The 15,887-nt window shown below is 41.3% G+C and overlaps 1 pseudogene; it reads right to left on the minus strand.

Moving 5' to 3' along the window:
• Nucleotides 1-5,314: 5,314 nt before the first annotated feature.
• Nucleotides 5,315-5,976, minus strand: LOC148094519 (small ribosomal subunit protein eS6 pseudogene; annotated as a pseudogene).
• Between the last annotated feature and the right edge of the window lie 9,911 nt (nt 5,977-15,887).

Below are 15,887 nucleotides of genomic sequence, written 5' to 3' on the forward strand. Positions count from 1 at the left end.
TGCTTGTTGAGTATCTGATGAGTGTGTGACAACCTTCAAGGAGCTAAGGAATGTAAAATGATGAAAGCAAAGAAAAAGTCTGTCTGTTGACTCACACCCTGTATTTTTGTTTAAGTTCTAAACCCAAATTCCAATTTTTGGCACAGAAGGGACCCTGATAGTCACTATAATAGCTTGTCAATGTCCCCGTTTACCTGACACCAATTCTGCCTAGAGGGGCCACCTCTGGTGTGAAAAACAGGGCGCCCCCTAGGAGGCAAGTGTTGAGATTACTGGAAGGCTCTCCTGTTTCAAGTGCTGCCGTCGTCTCTAGCATTGTTCATTCTGAGCTCAAAGGCACAGTGGTATTTTCAGGGCTTCTCCTCTGCTACTGAGTGGAAACTGAAAAGAGCTGGCCAACCCCATGCCTGGTGTGTGGAGGTCAGTGGCTCATTGAGGAAATTTAGCCCTGAAGGACATTCCTGAGCATCAATCTGTACCCTCTGTTTTCAGTATGTGGCCAGCATACTTATAGCCCTCTACCTGGCTTCTGTTTTCCACTCTTCTTCCCTGAAAGTCCTGACCTTCTTATCTAATTCCTGCAATCTTTTCTTCCCCCAGGGCTGGATTTGATGCTAGTGCCTGTCACATCATCTCAGATTCACTTCCTTCTAGCCCTGCTGATGTTACAATATGATGCATGTCCCAATTCTACTACTGATTTGTGCTACATCCTGTGTTTAGACCGTTTGCCTATTGGCTCTAGCCCAGAATTAGCTCAAGTTTACCATACTAGCTTGAATTCACTCAACAACTATGAGCACCCAATTATTGCCCATCTCACTTCATTCCCAGCTCCCCAGCGAGAAGGTCCCTCTGTGCTCAGGGCCATGGGCCGTGATATTCTACCCCCAAATTGCTTTAATTCACATCATTAGAGTGAGCCACACCTTCAAGTTAAAGCATTGTATTCCAAGTTAAATGTGTTACCTAGAAAAGCCAGCACATTTAGTTGTCATTGCCTGTTAACATCATGCATATATCAAGGTTGTCACTATCCCACCTCCAAGAAAGGTCTTGAGGGATATAGGACAGATGTATTTTCAAATTGGAAGATAGAATAATTTAGTCCTAATTCCTATGTTGTACATAACCCCCCCCTACTAATCTGGTTTTCCAGGTCCTAGTTGAACATTGTCTATGACATGAAATGCTGAATGTGCAAAACACAAGTGTTTTTTGAGCATCTAGTGATTAGATTCATTACCCTGAACTTCAAACCACGTTTTTCTCCCTAGAAAAGCTTATTCAACGTTATCTTCAACAGATCTTTATTGAGCAACTGCTATATACATGCCAGAACAATGCTAGGTGCTGGGCACACCAAGAGCCACAGGGCTTGATCTCTGCCCTCTATGAGCCCATGTCCTGTTGAAATGGAATTTTGTAGAAACAATATGTGGACGCCCGCCTTCACTTGTGCTTCAGTTGTTTCCTGTACAAATTAGCTCAGTACATTCTTATCAAGTTTTTGTTTTTTATTATCATTCTTTCTCTCTTTCTTTCTGAAACACTCCAAACATCAAAAGTATTTTGAAACCAGTTTGGGCCGTTTTTAAATAATGAACTAGATAGGAGATAATTCATTCAGCTTGTTTCAATTATGGCACAGAAGCTAAGTGATGAAATTAGATTCTGAAGGAAATGAACAGGAGCATTGAGTATATACAAAAAGATATCTGTTGAATCTGGGGATAGTATGATAGCAAGGGACTTTTTCAAAGGCACTTTGGGAATAGAGTTTTAATGGGGTTGGTTATGCTTCTTGGAGGCTAAAGTTGGGAGAGTAATCTATATACCCAATATCAAAGAGACTTAATTCTTGTTGAATCGGAGATTAAATGAGAAAGATTTTCATTCTAAATGTGTTTTTCTAGTTGGAACCTAAGAAATAACACACTCAGTAAGCACATGTGTGTGCAGAGATCTGGTTACTGTGAACATTTTCTATAAGTCTAAATTATAAATAGTTATTTATAGTGCAGAAGCAGGTGCAATGTAAGTATACAAAGTTGTGATGGTAAGTGCTATTTTTTCAAAGCTGGCTGTAAATAATAGCACACACGAAAAGACGGAAAAGTGCCAAGGGAAATAATAGCCTTGTCCAAGTATCTGAGACCCCGAAAAGACTTTCAGAATCATGACCACTTGTGACTCAATGATCAGAAGATGCTTCAGAAACAAGGACTGTGGGAAGCCTTGAGTTCTCAGTCACACAGGATGCAAAAGGTCCTCAGTGCAGCCAGGAAGTGACTGTGGTGGAAACGGCACTTCCAAAGTTAATGAGAATGAATCATGAAACCGGCTTAGTGTGTCTTTCACAAAAAGGCAAAGATGCCAATTATTTTCAGTTTTTTTTTAAGTAACTGCATTTTACTTCCCCTCTCTTGTGTCCCCAAATTATAATCAAAATTATTTATTATTATTTTGCTCAATTATTCCCTTCCTATGAGCATCTCGTTGCTATAATACCTGGAGACCTTTAGTAGAATAAATGAGGTGCATATGCAGATTGTTTTATAAAAGGTAGATTTTAGGAGAGGATGGTGCTACCCAAAGTAACCTTTGAAACTGTTTGGTCTCCAGTATTGCAGGAAAAAAAAAAAAAAAAAAGTGAAAGGAACTTCTTTAAGAAGAACAAGGGGAAAAAATTAAAAATAAGAATAAGAGAATATCATAAAAAAATTCTCAATGACAAAAGCAAACACATAATAAAAGCAGTGGATCAACCAACACTTAGGCTAGTACAAAAGTTAAAAGGCAAAAATAAGAAGATCATGTGTAACTACAACATTAAATTAAGGGATGCATTCACACACAAAAGAAGTAAAAAAAGCATAAATTTGAGTAAACATGGTTGTGATTTTAGAGCATGTTTGGACCTAACCATCAACTTAACATAGACTGCTATAAACACAGCTTGGTACATATGAAGCGTATGGTAACCAAACATCTATAAGAAATATACAGGAAATAAAGTGAAAGAAATCCCAACACAACACTACAGAAAGTCATCAACATACAAGAGAGCAAGAGACTAGGAAAGGAACAGAAAAGAACTACAAAAACAACCAGAAAACAATTAATAAAACAGCAATAAGTACATGGCTGTCGATAACCACCTTAAATGTAAATAGGTTAAGTGCTCCAATCAAAAGACAAATGGATAAGAAAGACTGATACATATTTATCAGTGGAATATTACTTGGCAGTAAAAAAAGAATAGAATCTCGCCATTTACAGCAACATGAAAGAACCTAGAGGGTATTATGCTAAATGAAATAACTCAAACAGGAAAAGACAAACACCATATGATTTCACTTATATGTGGAATCTAAAGAACAAAATAAACAACACAGCAAAACAGAAACAGACTCATAGATACAGAAAATAAACTGATGCTTGCCAGATGGGAGGGGTTTGGAGGACTGGGTGGAAAACGCGAAGGGATTAAGAATTAGAAATGGCAGTTACAAAATAGTCACAATGATGTAAATTACAGATTAAGGAATATAGTCTATAATATTGTAATAATTTTACGTGGTGTCAGGTGGGTGCAAGACTTACTGAGGGGTTCACTTTGCAAGTTATAGAAATGTCTATCTAACCACTATGCTGTACACCTGAAGCTAATGTAATATTGTCAACTGTAATTGAATATTTTTAATGGAAAAAAAAAGGAAGAGACTGTTTTGTTCCATCAGTTCTTGACCTGGTTGCATGAAATTACCTAATATCAACTAAAATTGATCTTATTTCAAATAAAAATCCAAGTATACAAAGACAACCTTGAAAAAAAACTAAAAAAAAAAAATCATAGCTTAAGTTTTCAAATATATCCCATCCCACAAATTTTCACCTAAATCAATGAACTTAATATACTACTCTATTATTACTAAAAATCAGTTGGAAAATATCTAAATACCTATGTCATAATTGATCTCGAAACAAGTTTTGCAAGGCTGATAGTGAAGGCATTCCTATTAGTTTTGTTCACTTGACCTGACTATAGAACTTGTCTCCAAATACAATTTTGTTATTTCCAAAAATCACATCCATCATGTAAAGGTCAGGAATTTTTCCAGCGGACATTCAAAAGAATGTGTCACAAACTCTGCAGGCATTTCGCCTGGGGAGTTCAAAAAGCACTCGTGCTTCAGTAGAACCATCAAAATAAGTGCTTGGCTCCCCAGAGTACTTGTTGGGAAGGCACCAAATTTCATTTACATGTTTAAATTCTGTTTTTTAAATATTTCCGACTCTAGTGAGGTGTGATTGGTATTTAAAAAACTGCACATAACTAATGTATACAATTTGGTGAGTTGGACCTTTGTATATCCTTATTACAATCAAAGTAATAAACATATTCATCACCCCCAAAAGTTTCTTTTTGTCCCTTTGTTGTTGTTTTCATTTTAAAGTCAAACCCAGGACTTTATAGTCACATCTACTATTATTTCAGTGAACAGGGGTAGAAAGGAAAAATGTATGGACATATTCCTGTAAGAAGGAATCAAGGAAAACGCCTGGTGCTTTTTCATGGTTGATGTCTGTGTCTCCTGTGGCTCCCAATATCTTCAAGACTCTCTGTCCTTAACAAGTGACACAGCCATGTCGAAGAAGCAGTAGGTATGTGACTATAATTACCCCTCTCTGGCAAAGTCAGCAGTTGGTATGTGCTTGTTACTTCCCAGGGAGCCAGGGATGAGCCCTGAAATGATGTTTTTCTGTCTTGGGCATCAGAGATCATTATCACATTTGAAAGGCAACCTCTGTATTTACTAATCTTGGGAAGGCAGTGAGTCGAGATGCACTGGTTTCCAAACAGATCACAGGTCAGAATCCTCTGTGTGTGGAGCTGGCCCTACCCCCAGTCTGGATGAATCTTTTTTTTTTTTATGTCTGTTCTTACCCATTTGTTACTTCTTAGGAAATCTCATTTCTGACCGGCTCAGACTTAGAGGCAGAAGCTCTCAGAAAGGACAGGCTGTAACTCTTGGCAATTGTTACTGGAGTTTTTCTTTGGCCTCCTTCATTCCCTTGGCCAAAAGTTTAGCATAGCCCGGCTGGTGTGGCTCAGCGGTTGAGCATCGGCCTACGATCCAGGAGATCGGGGTTCGGTTCCCAGTCAGGGCACACGCCCGGGTTGTGGGCTCGATCCCCAGTGGGGGGCGTGCAGGAGGCAGCCGATCAATGACTCTCTCATCATGGATGTTTCTCTCTCTCCCTCTCCCTCTCCCTTCCTCTCTCTGAAATCAATAAAGACATATTTTTTTTACAAAAGTTTAGCATACTCTGTGGCCTCTCCCTTATTTTTCTTAGTATGTTGTTTCTTCAGAGCAACACGTGGTGTAACAAGATTCTGAACCTTGGGAGCTTTGGTCCGAGGTTTCTTGCCTTCTTTGTTGAGGGGCTTTCTCACAACATACTGGTGGACATCATCAGCTTTAGCGAGACTGAAAAGTTCGTGAACGCTCCCCTTTTATTAGAATGACCAAGTTGTACAGAAATGGGCATCCACAGTGCAACCCCGAACAGAGTCGAGCTTTCTCTTTCCAGTCCCCCTTGGCCTCTAACAGGAATGCCCCTCACTCAGCGGCATGTGGGCATGGCCCTGGTTCAAGACCCCCTGCTTCACAGGGAAACATTGTGCCATCGCCACCACGATTCACACCACGTCACCCTTCCATTCCTCACCCAGAGCATCACCAGCAACTGCCGCGGCCATCCCCTTCTCATGAAAGTACGAAGTTTGCGTGCATCACCCACTTCAATGAGTTTCTGGTAGCCAGTGGCTGGAAAAGAGCTGCTCAGCTCCAGCATGAAGCCGCGGACCACCTCTGAGGCACCATAAATGAGAGCTGGCTGAATCTTTATGAGGGTGGGGTCTGGATACTGGTGTCTAAATGCCCCCATCAGCAAGACTAACACACTCATCCTCCAACCAGTGTTTGCAGCCATGTGAGGGTAGTGCAAGGAGACCTAGGTGAGGGTCCCTGGGCCACTGTTTCCTAATTATGTGACCATGCATAAGTGACTTAACCTCTCTGACCTTCTCAGTCTTCATTTCTGAAACAGGAATTTACATGGCTACCCCATAATGTTAGGATTTAATAAAGCATGCATGAGATGTTTCTGGTGAACCAGAGCTCTCAAAAGAATTCCTTCTTTGAACACTTCTTCTCTCCCCAGTCAGTAGGGGTTATGGACTGAATGTTTATGTCTTCCTAAAATTCATATGCTGAATCTTAACCCCAATGGGATGGTATTTGCAGATTATGCCTTTGGAGGTAATTAAGATTAGGTCATGAGGGTGGGGCCCTTAAAATGGGATTAGTGGCTGTATAAGGAGATGAAGAGAGAGCTCCCCCTCTCTCTGTTTGCACATATTGAGAAAAGGCCATGTGATCACAAAGTGAGAAGTTAGCCATCTGCAGGCCAGGCAGAGAACTCTCACCAGGAGCCAGATAAGCTAGCATCTTGATTTTGGACTTCCCAGCTGATTGTGAAAAATAAATCTCTATTGCTTAAACCAGCCAGTCTATGGTTTTTGTTATGGCAACGAAGCAGACTAAGATGTAGGCAAATAAGACCTTTAAAATGGCATAAACACAGTTAGGACAGTTGAGTGGACAAGGGGACTGGACAGAATATTGTCCTATATATAGACCCTGCGGGAGCATCTTTTCAGAGCACGTGTTCTGGGGAAGCTCAGAGTGGGCAGCCCACCTCAGCCACGGAGAGGACCCCGAGCCAATGTTCTGCAGCTCCCTTGGCAGGATATGGACTATGATGACCCTGGAACTTGGAAATAGGAGGAACAAATGATGTCTTCTGAAAAAGAAGATAAATTGAAGTGCATCACAATAGATATGTGGGAGAAAACCAAGAGGTGGTAATTAAATGTTAAGAGGAGTTTAAGAACAACCAAATATTTCATCAAAAAAAATTCAGAGTAATCTCTGTGAAAGAGGCTGGAAGTGATTATAATTCTCTGCATGGAACCCTAATCAAACCAGCTTGCCCCGTCTAGATTTAAATTGTGTGGGGAGGCAGGAGATGGTCAACCCTTAACACAGAAAGAGAAAAACATTTCCAGAGCTAGAAGAAATTGGAAGAATTCAATGTCATAATGTTTTTCATTGATGCTGGAGGCTCTGAAACCAGAGTTTATTGAAATCAGCCTTCATGGCCATCCCAACTTACCATGAAATTTATTCATTGACTCACTGAACAGATATTTATTATCAACCACGTGCTGTTCACTAAGCCAGGTGTTGTGTATACACACCATGGAGCCCACTGCTTATGTTTATGGTGCAACAGGGCGTGTGTATTTGCCTTTTCTAACAAGAATGCGGTAGCAATCTTTGGGAAATGAATGCAATTTTAAGGTGGTTTCCTTAACAAAATGTAGCATGGAGAATTGGATGGGATTTTTTTCTTAAAGCTGGAGCGAGCAACAGTTTTTCTCTACCCCCATCCCGCCTGCGGGCCCCAGTTCTGAGCAGTGTTGTTCCGTGGAAACAGTTCGGCAGCTACCGTATATCGTAGACTTAAACAGGTTTTTAATCTTCCCAGACAGGGGGGACATTTTATTTCAAACTAGAGGCAGGCTATGAAATTGGAGACTCATTAGGAACAAAAATAGATGAGCTCTAATTAAACTAACTGTTCTCTGGCGAAGCCCTGGTGTCTTGGAGGCTAACTTTGTTTAACTAAGGTTTAGGGAACAAACAAGCGAGCCTCAGGTGTCATTACCGAAGAGCAAGGCGAGGCCTGACTCACAATTGCTTTCTCAGTCAGATTACTTATTTACTGTCGCTTGGGACTGTTCAAAACCCAGGCCTCCCTTTGGCACCATTTCTTCTGAGATAATTACTGAGGGATGTTCGGGGCATCATTAAGCTCAGATCTCCCTATTAGACTGCAGAGCCTCGTTGCATAATGATTACCTTTCTTTCATTTGCTTTACTTTCAAAATCACTTTTTCTAATCCCTGGACCATCGACACTGTCCACCCCAGGATCTGTCCTTGCCCATTCCTTGTCCTTTCGTGGGTGGCTTTTTCCCAGGTGGGCTCTGCAATGCATGAGATGTTCCCAAGCCTTCGGGAGGACTGTTTCCCTGCCGATTCTTCTGGAAAGAATGAGTCTCAACATGGGCTGCCTATTAGATTCACCTGGGGAGCTCAGAAAACCACCACTAAACTCACCTCCCATTTCTTGTGATTTTAATTGCTCAGGGACTTAATTTTTTTTTAATTTATATTTATTATAAATTCCTCTGGTGATTCTAGTGGGCAGCCAGGGCTGAGAACCACAGATATCAAGAGAGCTTGGAAAGCCCAACAGGCACTGCCGGGAAATTCGCTTGGAGCATTTTCAGTGACATTGTCCTCAAAACAGAGAAAAGAATGTGTTGCACGGCCTTGCCAAGCTCAGCCACTTCCAGGCGCTGCCTTTTGTCGCTCTATCCCCTGCTCCTCCCCATTCTAAACCCTAACTTAGTTCAGCCAGGATGATACACCTGAACATGCTATGCTCGCTCACACCTCCATTCATCCTAACAACGATCCCTCCCGTGCCCACACCGTGCCCCATGTCCCAGGCCCATTCCTTCCTCTCCTTGGAGACCCACCTTAAACCCTACCCCCTTCCCCAACACAGTGGTTCTTCCCACCGCAAACTTCCTTTTTTCCATGCTTCTGTAGAATCGCCACTACATCTCCACCATAGCTCTTTTTTCAAAAACAAAATACATTTTTATTGATTTCAGAGAGAGGAAGGGAGAGGAAGAGAGAGAGATAGAAACATCAGTGATGGGAGAGTCATTGATCGGCTGCCTTCTGCACGCCCCCCACTGGGGATCGAGCCCACAACCCAGGCATGTGCCCTGACTGGGAACCGAACCCTGATCTCCTGGATCCTAGGTCCATGCTCAGCCACTGAGCCACGGCTGGCTGGGCTCCATCATAGCTCTTGATATATAACACAGTCACTTATCATTCGACATATCTGTTTCTGCCATTAGATTATGGGCCCTTGAGGGGAGACACTTGGAGCTCACGATAGGGAGCATCTGATTTGAAAGTGGGTCAGGAGCAAGCTACTGCCTGCCTGGGCCTCTGCAGTGCTCTTTCTTCATGGGTTACCTCCCGGGAGAAACCTGCAAAAAGCAACCCCCAAATCTGTCTCTATCACCTTGCCCTATTTCCTTTCCTTTTTTGGCATTTATAGAGCATTTAAATTTCCTTTGTCTGCTTGTTGACTTTAATGTCCACCTCTCCCCTCTGGAATGCAAGCTTCTTCTGACCCATCAACTTGTTACACACCAGGGCCTTGAGAAGCATCTGCACCGACACAGGAGATGACAAGTAAATATTCGCTCTTGCCCAGCTTTCAAGTCAGGAGGACCAGGTCTTAAATCCTAGCTCTTTTAATCCCAGTTGTATCCCTGAGCAAGATACATAACCTCTTTATGCCTCAATTTCCTCCATTCCAAGGCTCTTTATTGCTGTCTTATTGATATAACCACTTTTAAGGTGAAAAAAACACATTCTATTAAGTGAGCAGATCAATCAAAAGTTGAATGCAAATTCCAGAAAAATTAAAATGTCAGGGTGAAATAGTATGTTTTAGAATCACACTAATTCACAATAATTATTCATGATAATTGGATAATATTTCCCTAACAGGGTGGCTGCTCTGATTAAGTAAGAAGGCATCTGGGGCACCTGCCAAGGATCCGTTCCCTCTCTTTCACTGTGTCCACAGTCTCTTTACATTCAAGCCACGCACGCATGCTGGATACCAGCTCCCTCAAATCTGATCACTCCATTTTTAAATAAAGCTGTGCCACACCATATTCATAGCAAAATTCATCAAGCTCGTCCCACTGTTCAGCATAATTTGGGAGCCCATTTGTTCTGAGAGCTCAGGCAACTTATGTATTGAACAAAGTTTATATCTGTATATATATGCACACACACATACACACATGTACACATACTATGTTTGTTTTGGAGTAAGTGGAAAGGGCCCAAGGGTTATTGGTTAGTTTAATCTGCCATACCTGTATGGCCAAAGAGTACCTTCTCCTAGTATTGGAGAGCTTGCCGGTCACAGAAAACACATGGCTCTTTTCCCCCTGTACACGAATGAAACATTCCACGAGACCAGCTGGTGTCAGAAAAAACTCATTCTGTCTTTCCAGACTGCTGGTCTACAGCTGACATTTAGATTAGGAACCCCTGGTGTTTTACAAGGAACCTACAACTGTAATATAGAATTAATTCCCACAAACAGCACGTTGAATGTGAAAAGGTCTATACTTTTGTTGTTTACATCAGTAAAGAAGGTTTCTCTAAGCCAGAGCCAACAACACCTATTGATTGCTTTACTTGCAGAGATGTCTCATTAATTGGCCCATCTCTCTCTGACTTATTTTTCTCTGCTAGCTCTTCACTATGTTTATATGTTGTGCTTAAATCACCCCATTCCCACATGTCCTGCCTCTTAACATTTTTTAAACCCTTCAATAAGAAACACTCCTGTTCTCAATTCTATATTCGAGATGCCCATGCATTTGAATTTCCATCCATACTACCTGCCCTTCTGAACCATATGGCAAAAATGAAATTAGTTTTTACTTCAGTGGGACTCTATGCATTTACAACTAATTATCACTCCTTTTTTGTCTTTCTTTTTGGCACAAGACTTTCCCTCTCCCCTTCCCAATTCTCTGTTCTCTCACGGGCCGTAACAATTATTGAGGCTCCTCCCCTTCTGTTGTGTTCTCCGGGACGCTCACCTTGACCCTGCTATCCTCTTGCCTTGGGCAGCCTCGTATATTACAATATTTTTTACCATAGGCCAAATGTGTTGACTGTCTCTCCAGGATGTTTCTTCAATGATGATCCAGTCATGCCATGGCCTCAATGCTAGGTTTACTGTTTTCACATGGCCAGATGTATTCCTCTTTGTCCTTCCTGAATCATCACTATCCATCAGTTACCCAAGCTACACATTGAGGAGTTACCCTTATACTCTGTTCTTTCTTTTTCAATCAATCACTAAGTCCTGGTCATTTTACCTCTCAAAAATCTTTTGAATCTTCCCTCTCTACTTATTGCTAGTAAAATTGACCTTGTACAGGCGTTACTTCCTTTTATCTGGAATATTCTAAGTATAATTGGTCTCAGTATCTTCAGGCTTGGCTTCTCCTATCTCCCTCCTTTCCCTACTCCTTAGGTTGATATTCCATAGTCCACAGGTAGCCAGAGGGGCTAAGATACAAATCTGACCATGTCATTCCCCTGCCTAAATGCTTTAGTCTTTCTTAAGGCATATTCAGCCCCCCACAAACTGGCCACTCTATCCCTCCAGCCTCATTTCCTACTGCTTCCTGATTTGAACCTTTTAACTTGTTGATACTGTGGAATTTTCTGAAAGTTCCCGGAACACATAATTTGGTTCCAGAACTCCATACCTTTGCCCAGGCTGTTGCCTCTGCCCAGAGTTATTATCCTGACTTTATTAGCTTGAGCTATTACTGCTTCTCCTTTAGACTCTGTTGCACCACACTTTTCTTATAAGTTTTCCTTGAACATGGATGTATGGGTCTATAGCAGCTCCTACAAAGGGGATATTCAGTTTGATTTAATAAAACAACATCGGCAATAATTCCCAACTCAAGTGGGCAGTAAGGTACATTCAGGTCCCATCCCTGCTGCTAACCAGCTATGCAACCTTTAGAACTAAGTCTTAATTCTAAATTTCCTTTTGCCTACAATGACCTTTTTAAGCTAGAAGCTTTCCAAAGCTCTTTCCAGCTTCCATTTTCTGCATCTTTTCACCAGGGACAAAACATCTCAGACTTGTCAATAAATCAGCAGTTAGTACAACTACAAGCCTTGTTCATTGATCACTCTTAAGGTAAAGTGGCTTTTATATAAAGTTGATATATGTGTTAAATGTGTTCAAAGTAATTGCTTTATTTACTGAAGAGAATCTAATCGTCAGACCTTCCTGGTCCCGCCTTGTAGACAGTGGCTCTTTCAGTTTTTCCTTCCCTTGAGGAAATATACCAGGTCTGGGGAGACAGAGGGAAAAGCATGGATTTTTGAAGTCAGGCCTGGATTCAAATTCAAAAACATATTTACTTTTTTGTGTGACATTGGGGAAGTTACATAACCTGTCTAGTTTTCCTCAATACTAAATTCAAAATAATTACTAGTAGAGAACAGCAATAGACCACACATATGTCAAACCCTTGAAAAAGCACTTGGTATGCAGGAGATGCTCAGTTATTATGATTACTATTGCTATTGTTGTTACTATCATCATCATCACACTCACAAAAAGACATAATCAGTCTGGTAATAATAGCTAACTCTTTCATTATATGGGGAACATTTATAGCATCATCAAGTAACCTTACAAGATGCTCCGATTTTAGGTTTTCAGAAGCAATTCAGAATATATATATTTTTAAATATATCTTTATTGATTTCAGAGAGAGGAAAGGAGAGGGAGAGAGAGAGAGAGAGAGACAGAAACATCAATGATGAGAGAGTCATTGATCAGGGCCACAACCGGGCATGTGGCCTGACCGGGAATCGAACCCTGATTGCCTGGATCCCAGGTTGACGCTCAACTGCTGAGCCACGTCTGGCCGGGCAGCAATTCAGAATATTAATGCAACTAACCCCTTTACACATAAGGGACACAAAACCCAGACAGATTAAATGATTTATCTAAAAGTAATTCTCCAGCAAATGATCTACAGGGACTTGAGCCCCTGCACCCCCATCCCACAGATTCTGATTTAGCAGATCTGGGGTAGGCCCAAGAATTGGCTTTTTTAACACACGCCCAGGGAATGCTGAAGCTGCATTCTGAATTGGCTGGGAGCAGTTCTGGGCTTTCTCATACATCTCACTCTCAGGAAGTGACAAAGAGAGAAAGATGAGGCCCTAAGGTTTGACTGTCCCTCCCAGGTTTCATGTGGGCTACAGCACTGCCAGTGAATGAATGGAGTGTAAGCTATCCTCTCATTCTTGCATTTTCCTATTACACTCTTAGACAAGGAGCATTGGGTTTCAGAAAAATATACTCTGCAGATTGATTTTATAAAAATCACAGTTTGTTTTAGCTGGAGCGTTCATAGTCGTATTTGGAGCTTGCAGATGCACATTGGAATCTGCAATGTCTGGGATGAGAAATTGGCTCTGGGGCTTGTCGTTTACGTCTGTGTAGCTTTTGTATTTCAGTGGTGGGGAAAATACAACTCGCCCAAATGCTATCAGGAAAAATGACATAGGAAATGCATTGAGGAATTGATCCTCGCCACCTACGGATCTCCTCTGCAAAGAGGGAAGCTGATCACATCCCCAGTGTCCATTCGTTAAGTCGGCAGCGTAGCTCTCCGGGCTCATCTTCCCCTAGAAACAATCTTGCTCTTTGATCTGCATTATGGGTTACAGAGGGCTTTAAGGAACTTACCTGGAAACCACATCAGAGCATATAAAATAATTTCTAAGGAAAAAGTTCTTCTTCCTTGTGGCTAGAAAAAAAGAGGGGTTCAAAGAACAAACAAGCAGTATTTCTTAGAGCAAGAGGTGTTGCAGCAGATTAGGTTTGATTTCAGTGCCAACTAATTATGTGCAAAAAATGAAAATACTTTAAACCCCTCTGTTTCCTTTTCGGCTAAGAGCTGATAATTTATCCCTCACAGAGTCCTTGTGACAGCTAAACGGGACACTAGGTGAAGACTTGCTGCTACCATATCGTGAACAAAGTAAATACTCAGTAAATTGCTGTTGTAGATTATTAAGGAGCATGAATTCTCTGACTTCAATTTCTTCACTTCAGCACACATGGTTTTCCCTGGTGATGAAGGTGAAGGGATTGAGAAGTACAGATTCGTAGTTGCAAAATAATTATGGGGATGTAAAGTGCAGCACAGGGAATACAGTCAATAATGCTGTGATAACTATGTACGGCGCCAGGTGGGTACTGGAAATACAGAGGGAACATTTCGACAGGTATGTGATTGTCTAACCACTATGTTGTACACCTGAAAATAATCCAAATTCTATTGAATGTAAACTAATTAAAAAAATTAAAAAATACTTTAAATATTTTTTTAAAAGGAAGAAATCCCACACCCTTAATTATGCAGAACAATTCTGCTCACCTAGTTCAAATCCAAAATTTATATATACTAATCAATCTCAGAACCCCCCCCCCAAAAAAGTTCCGAGCTCTTCATTTCAGGACCCACCTACCTTGAAGTGCAGATTAATGACTTTTTTAAAAATCACTCAAACTGCTTTTGAGTTTTAGTCTCTTGTTACATTTTTAATTTCCTCATAAGCAATTATTTGTGAAACAATTTTATAGTGTTTTCTCCTAGAGACAGCTGGAATTATTTTGATCTATTTACATTTATGTTGCATTTAAATACAAAATATTTAAGGGTGACATTATCTATTTATTTGTGTTAATTAAAGGGAAAAACCATGTGTGCTTATGAATGAGAGTTTTTTTGCTTTAAATAGATATTTCAACAATGCTCATTAGCAACTACTACACATCATGTAGCTTCAGTGCTGGGGGCAGTGAATGAAGATGACAGAAATCCTGCCCAATAGCATTTAGAGTCAAGTGGGGAAAACAAGATAAATGAAAAATATATATATAGCCTACATGATAGTGGTAATTGCTAGGAAGGGTAAAAGGGTTGGGAGGTAAGAGAGAATTAGGAGTAGCAGAAGGTAATTTGGGGTAATGCAGCCTTCCAGGCTAAAGAGGGGACAATAATAAAATACCCACTGACATTGTCAAAGGAGTGAGTCATGTGGAAATGCTGGTAAAGGCTGATCCTGGTAGAGGCAGCCGCCAGTACAAAGGCCCTGAGGCAGAAGCGTGCCTGGGACGATCTAGGCCCGCGGAGGAGACACCTGTGGCTAGAGCGAGTGAGTAGGCAGGGCGTAATGAGAAATGAGGTGGGAACATCATAGACGACTCATACCCCTTCGTAAACAGGTTTTTACTTTTTGCTTTTGGAGAAACGAGAGCTGTTGGCAGATTTTAAGCAGAGGAATCACCTGATTGGGCCTGTGTTTTTAAAGGTTTGCTCTGGCTGTATTTTCTACAGAACAGAACATGGGAAGGCAAGCGCAGACGCTGAGAGAGGGCTTAGGGGACAGAAGTCGGGGAGGAGAGACAGAGGCTTAGATCAGAGGTATGGCAGTGATGTGCTGAGAACTGGTCAAATTCTGGTTAGTCTTTGAGGAAGAGCCAAATGCACTTGCTAATGATTTGTGTGGTAACTAGAGAGCCTCCCACCCGCATTATCTAATAGATGGCATATTCCCACCTGGAGCATTTACTATTCTGAGTCAGGGGGAGGTGGGAGAGTGCTGAACAAAAGCATTTGATTTTAAGTTGCCATAAACAAATGTTCACGTGCCACTGATCCTCAGTTCTGTTTTACTCCCTCCTTAATAATGACTTCGGGTGTTCTGGAGGTAGAGATGAATGCTCTAGGCAGAGTAAATCTCCCATTCTAGCAAATTCCAACTGGTGATGTTCATGTCTAGTTTTCACCTTACCTCTGAATGGTGTATCGTGCAGTCACTAAACCTAGTGTTTCTTGTTGCAAACCTGCATGTATTAATTTGTTAGTCCTTTAAAATATAATTACTTTTGCAAATAATCTCAAGTTTCAACTAAAGAGGGTAAAGTTTTCTTCTGGAAGCCGGAACACCAGCCAGGGTTCTTTCCTTCTGGCTTTCACGTTACTCAGTTCCAAGTGCCTGGAGGTTCCATTACCTCTGTACC

This window comes from Miniopterus natalensis, chromosome 1 (assembly GCF_054644295.1).
Source record: "Miniopterus natalensis isolate mMinNat1 chromosome 1, mMinNat1.hap1, whole genome shotgun sequence".
Taxonomy (NCBI): Eukaryota; Metazoa; Chordata; class Mammalia; order Chiroptera; family Miniopteridae; genus Miniopterus; species Miniopterus natalensis.